Source organism: Nycticebus coucang, chromosome 2, assembly GCF_027406575.1.
Source record: "Nycticebus coucang isolate mNycCou1 chromosome 2, mNycCou1.pri, whole genome shotgun sequence".
NCBI classification, from domain to species: domain Eukaryota; kingdom Metazoa; phylum Chordata; class Mammalia; order Primates; family Lorisidae; genus Nycticebus; species Nycticebus coucang.
This window is the reverse complement of record NC_069781.1, coordinates 43,830,988-43,843,620: the sequence shown is the minus strand read 5'-3', so window position 1 is coordinate 43,843,620 and position 12,633 is coordinate 43,830,988. Positions and strand designations below refer to the sequence as shown.

At 42.4% G+C, this 12,633-nt stretch overlaps 1 protein-coding gene across 12 annotated transcripts in view; it reads left to right on the top strand.

The window, feature by feature from the left end:
* Positions 1-12,633, top strand: part of UNC13B (unc-13 homolog B) — a 267,137-nt gene that overhangs the window by 176,507 nt on the left and 77,997 nt on the right. The window contains exon 1 of one of the 12 annotated variants that reach the window (XM_053569516.1): positions 6,693-7,358. The exons of 10 other annotated variants lie outside the window; for them this stretch is intronic. The gene's annotated coding sequence lies outside the window, so the exon portion shown is untranslated. Of the gene's footprint in view, positions 1-6,692; positions 7,359-12,633 lie in introns of those variants that run through there. One more of the 12 variants, XM_053569507.1, reaches the window with a different exon arrangement.

The following is a 12,633-nucleotide window of genomic DNA, read 5'->3' as shown; positions in this document are numbered from 1 at the left end:
ACAAAAAAAACTATTGACTGGCGTCTCCCTAAAACACTCTTCCTTCTGGGCTTTTTTTGATATGTTTCCCTCCAAGTCTTTTTCTCATTTTGACAGCTCCAACTTTGCTTCCTTCATAGCATTTCTTTCTCTACTTGCCCCTTAAAACTTGATTCCCAAGCTCTGTTTTCTACCTCATTCTAAATAATCTCACCTATGTCCTAACCTAAGTGATAAGTCCCAAATTACTGTCTCTACCTCAGTCCTCTTTCATGAGCTCCAGACTTTCATATCCAGCTGCCAATAGATACTGTCAACCTGGATGTTCATAGACACCTCATGCAACGTGTTCAAACTATACTCATCATCTTTTCTTTCTCCTACATCACCTCTTCCATATGTTCTTTCTTAGTAAGTGGCATTATCAGTCACCCAAGCACAAAATCTAACACTCCTCCCTTATGGAAAATATAATATGGATATAACAATGCTCCATGCTGTGACATTTCCTCTGTTAGGCTGCGAACTCTCTCTAAGGGCAAGGATCATATATTTTCATCATGCCAGGTATAATACCTAGGTACTTAAAAGGTAAGTAACTTATTTTGTAAAAATTTGTTTGTGGAACTAGTAATTTTGAAAGGTACTATAGTAGCTTAGTAGGGCTGCCATAACAAAGTACCTCAGACTTGATGGTTTAAACAATAAAAATGTCTTTTTTTTTCCTTTGGTACAGAGTCTCACTTTGTTGCCCTCAGTAGAGTGCTGTGGCATCATAGCTCATAGCAACCTCAAACTCTTGGGCTCAAGTGATTCTCTGGCCTCAGTCTCCCAAGTAGCTGGGACTACAGATGCCTGTCACAACACCCAGCTATTTTTTTTTTTTTTTCAGTTGTCATTGTTGTTTTAGCTGGCCCTGGCTGGGTTCGAACCCACCAGCCTCAGTGTATGTGGCCGGCACCCTACTCACTGAGCTATGGGCGCCACCCCAATAGAAATTTCTTATCTCACAGTTCTGAAAACTAGAAGTCTAAAATGAAGAAATAAAGGTGTTAGCAGCCCTTCTTGTCTCCTTGGCTTGTATGTAGCCATCTTTCCCTGCTTATCTCCACATTGTCTTCCTTCCATGTGTATCTTGGTGCCCAAAGTTCCCCATTTATATCCTATTTCATTAGGGCTCACATAATAACCTAATTTTAATGTCATTGCCTCTTTAAAGACTATTTCCTGATTAGGTCACCTTTTGAGGCACTAGGGGTTAGGACTTCAACATAAGAATTTTGGCAGAGCACGATTTGTCCTTGTCTGTTTGAGATACCTAAAACTGTAACTAACTTAGAGATAATAGTCATTTATTTCTTATAGTTCTAGAGGCTGGGAAGTTCCAGATCAAGGCACCAGATCAGATTAAGTATCTCACGAGGGCACGTATTCTGGTTCTCAGACAGCATCTTCTTGCTATGTTTTACATGGTAAAAGGGTGAAAGAGCTCCCTTGGACCTGTTTTGTTAGGGCCCTAATCCCATTTGTCAGGACTCTCCCCTCATGACCTAATCACTTCACCAAAGGTTCACCTCCTAACATTATCACATTGGGAGTTAGGATTTTAATGTAGGAATTTTTTTGGGGGGGTGGGACACAGACATTATGGGCAAGTCAACACATAATAGGTATCAGTAGTTTTTACTGTTTTGGTTCTATGTCTTGTTTTCTGACAAAGCACTTGATAAGGTTTCTACCTCCTTGCCATCCTCATGTTTACTGCCTGATATTTACTTTAGATAGGGCCATGTGGAAACAGAAGTGGGGGATGGCACATTAGGTGAGTGTAAGGAGTTTGGTTGTTGACCTGAGTTAGGCTATTGGAAAGAGCCTAAAAAAAAAAAAAAATCCCTCTAGACATGGATAGGTCAAGAAAGAACTTTGATAATATGCTAAGTAATTTGGATTTTTTTTCTTAGCACAAGCACTAAAGGATTTTAAAAAATGAATGACATAATCTATTTATATCTTAGAAATATCCTTGTAGCAAATTGTGTATAATGATCAGGGGAAAGGAGGAGTGAGAGGAAGGTGGGTCTGGAGGACGACTAGGGAGGATGAATATTTTGCAATAGTTCAATTGAGACATAAGCCTGTATTAAAGGTTGTAGAAGAGACATTTGACAAGAAGGTAAGACATTTGGTAAGAAGGTAAAGAGGTGAGACTGGTGACTGTCGCAAAGGGACAAAGAGTTTTGTAGGAGATTCAATCATTGGGCAAAGAGTTAGTGTATATGGATTCCAGGGATCCTTTGAGCAGAGAAGTCATGTCTACATGGGATTGATATGAGTGAGCTGGCAGCCTAGGGTTGTAAACATGAATGCCACCACCAACATTAGGCTTCTCAGCATTCCTTGCTTTCTAGGCTCTCTCCTGACTCTAGCTGAGTGCATTCTTTTTTCTTTACAGGTATCCGTTATTCTGTCAGAGATCCTCATCCAAGGATGGGTCTTTCTTAAGCCTTCTCTTCTCCTTTATATATTAACTAGCTTCCTGTACCTCAATACCTCATGTCAGATATATTTGAATACATGGAGAACCTTGTAGGAAAACCCTACCTCATTAGAGTCCCTTCACTGAGTCTTAAGACACTTGAGACTCATGTGCTGGCTGGGAACATATTTAAAGATGTTCATAGAAATGGTTCTAACTAGGCAAGAGAATTCTCCAGATTTGGGTTTGCCCTAAGATTCTTAGAACAAGCCACAAAGAACTGAAGGGGATATTAGATCAATGTTAAGTCATTTATTCTCTTTTTAGTATAAGAGGTTCACTTATCCATAAAATTTCAAATTTTGGATTTCCTTTAGGGAATCCTCAGCACTTGGCCCCTTGGCTTCCTTTGAGTATGAACACAGGTAGAGCCAGTGTACTCTATAGAGTACACTGGGATATGTACAGATACTAGTTCAGGACCTGCATCAGTTCTCAATCAGGGAGCTGTGACTTGACCAGTTTTAGGTGAGAGGGTGGTAGACATACATGTTGCTTAAGGTAACAAGGTTTTCATCATTTGGTAATGAAATGGATTTGGGGCCATACCCTTTAGAGGTACAGGCTGAAAGGCTAACTGGCTGGGTAGTCCTGAGGAGTTTATCAGCTCTCTAAGTTTTTGCTAATGAGGGATGTTGCTTGACCTGATTGTAGGACTGAGATTTGTCAGCAATTTGTGACTCCTTAGGGCCTGCCTTACACATTGTCAGGTCCGATTTAGGTGGCAAAGCAACTGTGTCTTAGCACATCAGTAAAGTCAGCACATCTCAGCTAGTCTCCGCATTCCCCTAGGGTGGCATGCTCCTGAGGGAAGGAGGGAAGATTGTCTTGTCTCCTATTGTCCATCTTTCTCTGCTGCATATAGTTTCTCAGTAGTCTAGGGGGCATAATTCTACAGGGGGAGAAAAGAAAGATTTTTTTTTTTAGCCACCAGAGGAAACCATTTTCCTCATTAAACAAATCCCAGCTGTGACCACGTGTCAGCCTCTTCATGTTGCTTCTGGATTTCCTTAGTGGTAGAGAAGCTAAGTCACAAGCTGACTCCTGCATAATGTAGACATTGGACACACCTGTCCTTTGCATCCTACATCTGTGATTTTTGATACTAAAGCAAGTCAGCACCTGCTGGTCCTGACCCAGCCTATCTCTGGCAGTGACACCTGAGAAGGCAGCCAGTGTGGAGCAGGCGTGTTCTTTGCTTCCAGACCAGTTGTATTTGGCCTTAGGGAGACTTAGACTGGTTTGTAAAAGGGGAAGTTTGTGATAGGTGAGGCCTTCCTCCAATATCCCTATGACACCTCTCACTTGCCTTAGCTGAAAATGAATTTTGTGTGCCAGGTGGTCTTCTGACTAACCCACCCATTCAGCTCCCCTTTAGAGCTCCTGCAGCTCTGAACCTTCCCACAACTCTGCGTGAGTGTCAGTGTCTCATGTTGAATTTCCATCTTGACTCATCTGTCTCTAGGCGAAGATCCCTGCAAAGATTTAAATTGGGAACAAGACCTTGAAAATGTCTGTTGAGAGTATTTCACAGCTTCTGGATAAATGCCTTTCCCTTCTTAACCCAATCTGTTTTTCTAGTTCTGCCCAGCTAGCTCTTGAGCAGCCCTGCTTTGAGGAAGCTTTCCAGTTGAGGTGGGTGCTGTGCCTATTTCTTATCTCTAAAAAGCACCCCATCCATTCAGCCTGTCTGGGCTTCCCAAGGGCCAGATCCACTGTGACAAGGGGGATGCTTTGTTGCTCACATCACTCACAAAACGGAAATTGCCTACTATCCCCAAAGGCTAGTCCACTGAGGAGACCTGACATCCTCTGATCGTATGATGTTTGGTAGTGTGGCAGAAGGAGCCCTGCTTTTTTTTTTTTTCTATTTTTTTTTTTAAGCAGAGCTTACCCTGGCTGCTGTTTACCACTTTCCCACTTACTCTCCTCTTGCTTTTGCTGAAACATGGGAATGTGGAAAGATACAAAGGTAATTTGTGGTCAGAGCTGTATGAGCTCTCTTGTGAAGTTTAAAGACCGGAAATAGCAGATATATTGTGCCTCACATGTTAAACCTGTCTTCTACTGTTTGAGCTTTTGTTTTTTTGGGAAGCCCAAGCTGCTTAGAAAAATGAGCCAAATGTGTTTGGGTGACAAGACAGGGTCCATTTGGCCTCAGGAATGCCATCTGGAGGGCTCAGGCAGGTCTTGGAGCCACTGATGGATGAGGCAGGAGGAAGTAGGTTCTTCAGGCAGTGTCTTAGATCTGGGGATCTTACCTAGTCTTGAGAGTTTGACCTTCTCCTCAGCCTAGGAAGCCTGGACCCAAACCTCATAATGACAGCCACTGCTCTGGGCTCTTTGTGACTGCAGAGATGAGGAGTGACTTCTGATTTAATCAGTCTTCCCTATATTTTTTGTTTTAAACCCTTTACCTCTTTCTCCTGGCTGACGGATGGGAAACTCCACAGTAAATTGGCTGTGACTTCCACAGAAATTTGACAGTTTTCAAGTTATTTTTTTCCTCTGTATTTAGATGTGGTTGTAGTTGTGCTGTCAGCCCTTATCTCTCTGTCATCCATCCAGCTCCCAACTGGGTTAGGAGGTACTTGCTCTACCATCAGTGTTGGCTGCATAATGAGGTGGATGGGTAAGAAATTGTTGTTTAGCATTTCTTGGAATCTAAATTTTCTTCTTTGATTGAGGGGGAAGGAATGTTATTGGAAGCAAGTGTTGGCTCTAGAATCAACCCTTTCTCCTCAGGATCTTGGATAAGCCAAAGAAATCATTCTTAATTTAAAACCTTGTTTTAACTACCAAACATAGTATAGGGCTGCCTTTTCTACAGTGACAGATCCTAAGATGGCCCCCAGGGCCCCCAATATATAAAAAATCCTCTATTGTGGGTTGTCACAAGGAATGTTGCAGGGCAACAAAAGTAGCAATGTTTGAGAGCCTGGTTTGGGCATGCTAGGTGAGTCAAACCTGCCCACCCACTGTTGGCCTAAGGAGCAGGAGAGCCTTCTTCTCATTAGATCAGACTCACGGGAGGTAGAATAACATGCTCTATATTGAGGTGGATTCTGAGGTTCTCTAGGTTCATCATGTGATATTTTTCTTGTCCTGTGGTTGCAGAGTGGAAAAGGACTATCGTGTTTCATGTATTTGGCATTTTGTACTCCAGAGTGTTTTTTTTGAGACAGAGTCTCACTATGTCATCCTTGGTAGCGTGCCATAGCATCACATCTCACAGCAACCGGAAACTCTTGAACTTAAGCAATTCTCTTGCCTCAGCCTCCCAAGTAGCTGGGACTACAGGTGCCCACCACAACACCCGGCAATTCTTTTATTGCAGTTGCCATCATTGTATGTGGCCAGTGCCCTAACTGCTGAGCCATCCAGCGCTTTTATGTGGACATTATGTTACAGTGAATAACTTAAGTGTTATTTGAAGATAAAGACATCTAATTCTCCAATGAGTTCTAACTAGAATTGGTCAATTATTAAGAATTAGGGCCACGTGAAGGCTAACTGGTTCTCAAGTCTCTATGGAGATGGGCCTACCGTTGGCAAAAAGAAGGATTAGAAAATTTGGGATCATGAAAATAGACCCCACCCTGACAGGTTTTTGGTCAGTGTGGTATCACTTTAGGTTACTTAGTTCTGAATTACTTAGTTACTTAATTCTGGATTCCAAAACCCTCGTTGGTCCCGACTTCTGAAGTAGAGGGTCTATCTCAGCTCACCCACTTCCCCTGTTCTCCCTACTCATTGCCTTGGCACAGCCTAAGGGAGTTTGTGTTTTTCAGTTGGTTCTCTTGCAGTGGCCGTTCAGGAAGCACTGGACCAGATGTTTATTTCAAGAACATGGCTCTATTTCATGTTAACTGTACATGGACACACCTATCCTTCAGCTCCAAATGCCAGCAGCAGATTATATGCATATAAAACCAACCAACCAACCTAGAGCTTGTCTTAGTAGCAGGGAAGACTCCTTTTGCATTGAGCTCCAGCAGCTCCACAGCAAGGCTGTATTCTGGCTTCCCTCTGAGACTGGAATCTCCTCAAAGTATAGGGCTCTGTCTTCTGTCTATATCCTGTAGCCCAGACATGAAAGAGGTAGATAGGCGGGGGAGAAGAACGAAGGAAGGAAATGGGGGAGGGGAGAGAGTAAGATCTATATTTAGTGAGCGGGAGAGACGCTCACCAAGGGTGTGTGAGAGAGCTTGCTGGCGAGGGTTGTGTGTGCGTGAGTGTGCTGGGAAGGGGGGTGTGTGCGCGAGGAACGTGTGAGGAGGGCTGGTGCCCTATGGGAGGTTGCAGGCAGGAAGCAGCTGGAGAGGAGGAGGAGCAGCAGCAGGAGCTGGAGCTGCCCTGCTTTCTGCCTCAGTCTCAAAGCTTGGAATTGATTGAGTTAGAATTCCATGTCCAGTTGGAAGTTTGACTGCTGTTGCCTTCAGCAGGCTGGTTGTCAGAATCCCCCTGAGCAGAGAGGTGTGGACCAGATTGGATTCCTGGATTTGCAGCCAGCAAGACTCCTGCCCAGCCTTTCACTGAGGGGATTTCTCTGCGGAGCGTTGTTCCTATCATCAACTTTGTGCTGTGAAGCCAGCCAGCTGGGTGCAACTGAGAATAATAGCTTCTTGGCTCTGTTTGTCCGTTGGGCAGGCAGCAGTGCTGTGGCTCAGAAAGTTCATCCTGTGGCTTTTCTGTTGAATCAAGGAGTGCTTCTGGATGGATTTCCTCTTCAAGACAGCACTCGCATTATAAAACTTGATAGAATTCATGGTTTTAATGTGTTTTATTTTGTTCTGTTTTTTATTTTCATTTCCTTAACCCTTATTTTGGTTGCAGCAGCAAGGTAAGTGGTATCGCTTGTATGGCAGACTCTGAACGACAAGCAGGGACAAATGCAATTGTGGGTGGAATATGGAACATTAATTACATAACTGCTTGAGCCAACTTGCTGGTGGGGGTCATTATAATGAGTGAAAAGTAGCATATTCAGCACTGGGGCAGAACCTTCATGTGTATGTGTTTGTGTGCTGATAATCTTGACCAGCTAGTCCTCCTTGCTACTCTCCTGTATGTACACAAATAACCCAATCACTTTGTGATGCATGCATACTCGTATACAAATAATCTTTTTCTGCTTTTTGAAAGAAACATGTGTTTATAAATAACCTATCCCTTCTACATGTGCATAAATATAGATAGCTCTTCATTCACCTCATATGAATATATAAAAGCCATCTCTTCCTCCTTATGCATACACATATAGAGATAGTGTGTCCCTTAATCTCGTGTGTATGCATGTACTCAAGTAACCTTTCTGTTCTCGTACATATTCCGTGTATATTCAGAAATCGTTCCGTCCTTCCTGTCAGTATGTGTGAGGGAAAGAGGGAGAAAGAGAATGTGTATACTATCCTTCTAATGTAAGTATTAATTCATCCCTATCATATATGTATATACCCTATGAAGAAAAGTCATCTTGAGTTGTCTTCATCTCGAGTGTGTGCACACATGCACCATAGATAATTTGTCCATTTGTACTGTGAATGTATGATGAAAGCCCACTCTGTAGATTGAATACTCACTTTTAAATGCTTGTTGTACTCAGTGACCTTGGTTGAGTCATTTAGTCTCTCTGAGCTTCATTTTCTCATCTGTGAAATTAGAATAAGAATTCTGAATAATAATAATCCTCCTTCCACACAGGGTTGTTGCGATGATAAAATAGGAATCACATAAACTAACAATTCTAAACAAATATAGTGTTATTTGTTTAGAGGGACACTATAATGTGTCTTCTAGTGTGTGTTGTGTAAGATAGCACGCCTTTGACCTACCCACATTGAGATTAGGCTCTTATCTGTGAGAGGTCTCTGAGTCTTCCATGTGAGTGGGTAGCTTGTGCTGAATGAAGTAACCAGGTTTGACCTGTGATTTTGCCCACAGGAAGGATTGGGTTGGTGGGAGAGAAAAGATCTCATCATTTGCAGGTTGAGGTCTTGATACTTTGTAGCCTTGAGGAGGATTGAATCTGACACAGAATGGAAATATGCTCCCTCCAGCTAGGATCAAAGTGAGCAAGTGAAAAGATGAGTAAAAGAATAGAGAATTCTGCTGCCACTGAGATGACAGCTTGCCCTTTGCAGTGAGCTGCTATTGCCAAATTTGGAAGGTTCTCCAGAATACAACCCACCCCCAACTTCTAGACTTCTGCTGTCTAATATGGTAGCCACTGGCCACCTGTGACTGAGTACTTGAAGAGTGGCCAGTCTAATTTGAGATGCATTGTAAACATAAGTACATGTCAGATTTCAAGAACTTAGTACAGAAAAAAACATGCCAGTATATGATAAGAAACTTTTTATATTGATTACATGTTAAGATAATACTTTTTCTATTGGAAATAAAATGTTAAAATTAATTTCATCTGTTTCTTTTTTATTTGGCTACTAGAAATTTTAAAATTACATGTTTGGCTCACATTATGTTTCCACTGGACAGTGCTGCTCTAGACCCATCACAAGGGTCAGGGCAGCTTTTCCAACTGGAAGGACAAGTGGAATCCCTGTCATGGCAGCCCTGGGGAAGGCAGAAACCAGGGCAGAGCCTCTCCCTGCCAGTCTTATGCTGGAGAGACACCAGCTAACTGACAGTCTGTAGAAGACAGTGCTGCCACAGTCGTCATCTTCTTTTTTTTTTTCCCCTGAGTGAGTTCCCAGAAAAATGTGAGTAAGTGTAATTGGGGAAAGGTTTCCACTTTAGATTTACAATGAAAAAGGGTTAAAAGCCATCAATCTGGAAGGCTGATATTATCAGCACAATCTTGTGTGCTGATAATCTTGACCAGCTAGTCCTCCTTGCTACTCTCCTGTATGTACACAAATAACCCAATCACTTTGTGATGCATGCGTACTCGTATACAAAGTATACGAGTATGACCTAGAATGACATCTGTGTTGTTATCTGTTTTACTTTGGCAGACCAAAGTAAAACAGACTTTGGTAAGTAAGATGGAGGCTCTTACTTGAGGGCCCATAGTCCATGTGAATGCGATTACATTTGAAGGTATGCCTTGTTTTTAAAACCCCAACACCTAGCTAGCACAGTGTATTGCTATGCCAAATGTATGACCTGGCACACAGTGAGAACTCCAGTGCCATGGAAAGAATAAGTGAGTTGGTAGCATAAGTGAATTAGAATCCAGGTCCCTAATACCTAGTCCACCTCTATGTCCATGACAACATGTTGCCTTCAAGTTCTAGGTTTGAGGGGGTTAGCATTCAATAGGAAATAGGAAGATTTTTGCCCACATGCTTTTTCATTCTACTCAGAAGAGCCATGAGGTAGTAAGGAAAAGAGAGCATGATGAATGTTAAAACATCATTTTTACATTTGTTAAAGATGGCAAAACAAACTGTGGGAAGACTACTACAATGAGGATTTATAGTAGGGGTGAGCAATTAAGCTCAACCTTAAACATAAGGAAGAGTGGGATTTGTAGCCAAGAAAGAAGGGGAGGGTTAGTGGATGGAAAATTACTGAGGGGAAATACAAATTATGGCTGAATGGACATGACCAGTTATTGCTGATGGCAGACCAGGGTGATAAGATACTAGCAGGGGATGAGAAATTTGGTTAGATATCAAGGGTGGTCAGACACTAAGGGTATGATGAGGAATTCGATCATAAATGAAAGGAGGGAGATTTTCACTAAACTGACCCAGCAGGATTCTTGCTAAATCTGGATAAACAGGCCAAGGACAGAGCCCGATATCAGAGGCCTATTCACAAAGAGGACTCAGAGAAGCCTGACTCAATTTTGGTCAAAGGAGACAGTCTGTGTCATGAGTCAGATTCTAGTTGTGCATGTGTTTGTTGTATGGTTTGTTATGCCCCTTGGTATAATAAACCTTGGTACCACTGAAAGGGAGCCCTGGGAAGGGCACAGAATGCTCTCCTGACTGGCATTCAGTCTTCATTCTCAGGTCTAGATATGCCAATCTTCTGAAGGCTACATGTCACTATATCATAAGTAGTGTATATTTCCTGAGGTTTTTTCCGTCTTCTGACCTCTAAATAGACCACCTCTTAATGCTGGTAAAGATGAATGGCAAGTGCTAGGAACAGCAGTTACTGGGACCTTGCTAAGCCATAGATCTAGGGTATTCTGTATTCCCTTTGGCTAATACGTTGTGCCCCATCATTTTCTTCTGACCAGGTACTCTGCAGGCATTGATTTTTTTTTTTCCCCAAAGATTAATACTAAGAATCCCCCTACTTGGTCCTAGAAACCCACTTATCTTGCCATATTAGCCATACAGCATACTTGGTAAATGGCCCAGGAATAATCTGTCCTCTATGAGGGGGTCAAAGCTTTCTGCTTGCTGGGATTCTTTCACACAAAGTGAGAGGCTGCTTGATGTATGCACATAGAGTCCTGGCCTATTTCCAGAGGTACCTTGTTGTTTCCTCCAAGTCAAGATTTGGGTCAGAAGCAATTTTTACAAGGAATAGTTATTTTCCTAATCATATTTATTTGACGAGTCAAAGAGAAGGATAAAAGAATCAGCCATTTGAGAAAACAGAGGTGGTTGTCCCCCCCCCCCACTTTTTTTTTTCTTATTAGTAGGCTGGTGCCGATGCAATGTGATTTAAGAGGTTGACTCCCTATTGTAATTCTCAGCTTTCCAACATTAAAGCTTTAATCCTTTTGATTAATTCATTTTGTTTTGATATGTTCCCTTTTCAAATACAGATATCCCTTGTAAGGGCTGCCTTATTTTTCTCAGCCTTAGGCATTCCTTAGGAAAAGAGCACAGGAAAGTATGGTCATTTTTGAGAGTATGTATATGAAATTTGGCAAGTTGGCCAGGGTGCAAGGCCACTGGAATAGGGTAGAATGCCAGCATTGAGTACTTCAAAAGAAATTAGATGGGTGGCCCCCATAGCATACTTATCCATCCCAGCTCAAATGTGAGTTCTCTGTAGCCTTGCCTACCACCTCACTTTGCTGGGCCTTGTATCTTCTTATCATTCCCCACCCTTGGAACCAAATGCTTGCTTTTTATTACAACTTTCTTCTATTATAACATAGATCACTTTATATTGTGATTTTCTATATGTCTTTCTCCCAAACCTTAATATATTAGCACGGACTGTGTCTTATATTGCCTGGCACACCCAGTAAGTATTCATTCAGTTGAATTGACTGAGATTAAATGGTCCTTCTTACAGTTCGGCCTTTGTCATTTCATTCCTGTGGACAGCAGTAGCAAAGTGAGGCTGGGAAAGAAGGAAGATGGGCTCCTGGCCTGAGAGTTGCCTTTTTAGCCCATTCTGGCTTCTAACATTCTATTGGGCTCCAAATAAAGTGACTAGTTGATTCTCTGGGTTTCACATTGAGTTCTGTCCCCTGCTTCAAAGCCTAAAGACCTAAATGACTCAGTTTGGTGTTGCTAAGGAACTTGTATCACCAGGAGGGATTCTTAAGTTTAGAGTTTATCCATGGTCAGTGACTGCCAGCTCAGAAGAAGGTTTGGAAGACTCTATTTATTCAATGTAGAAGTAAGTATTTCTGTTCAGGGCTAGGAGAAGTTGCTGTGGCAGCACTAGTGGGAAATTTTTTATGTGTCAGTAACATGGGAAACCAGGAAGCTCTGCCTTCAGTCCTCAGAAGGCCATCAGAAAGGGCTCTGAACTCAGTGGGTCTGCCATTTGCCCTCTATGCGGCTGGTCAGCCAATGTTGCACTGCAATCTGGGAAGGGGATACCTGGTAAGACTGTCTAGGAGATTAAGCCACATCTGTCTGGAGTATTGAACTAAGGGGCAGAAGCAGGTAGGCCCCAGGCTAACCTGGTGCCTACACTGAAACAGTAGCAGGAGAATTAGTTTCATTTTTATTCCTGACCAAATTATCTCATCTGGACCAATTATCTCTGGGCTGGGCTGGCCTTGGAGGACCTGGCAATGAATACTGGACCTCACCAGCATTAGAAAGAAAAAGCTTGCCTCTGGTAGATATTTGCTCCTTCTTTATGCTTGTAGGCTGTCTGAAAGAGGATGGCAGGCCTCTTGACACTAGAATGAAGTATTGGGAGCTGAATGATTTATTCTCCCCTTT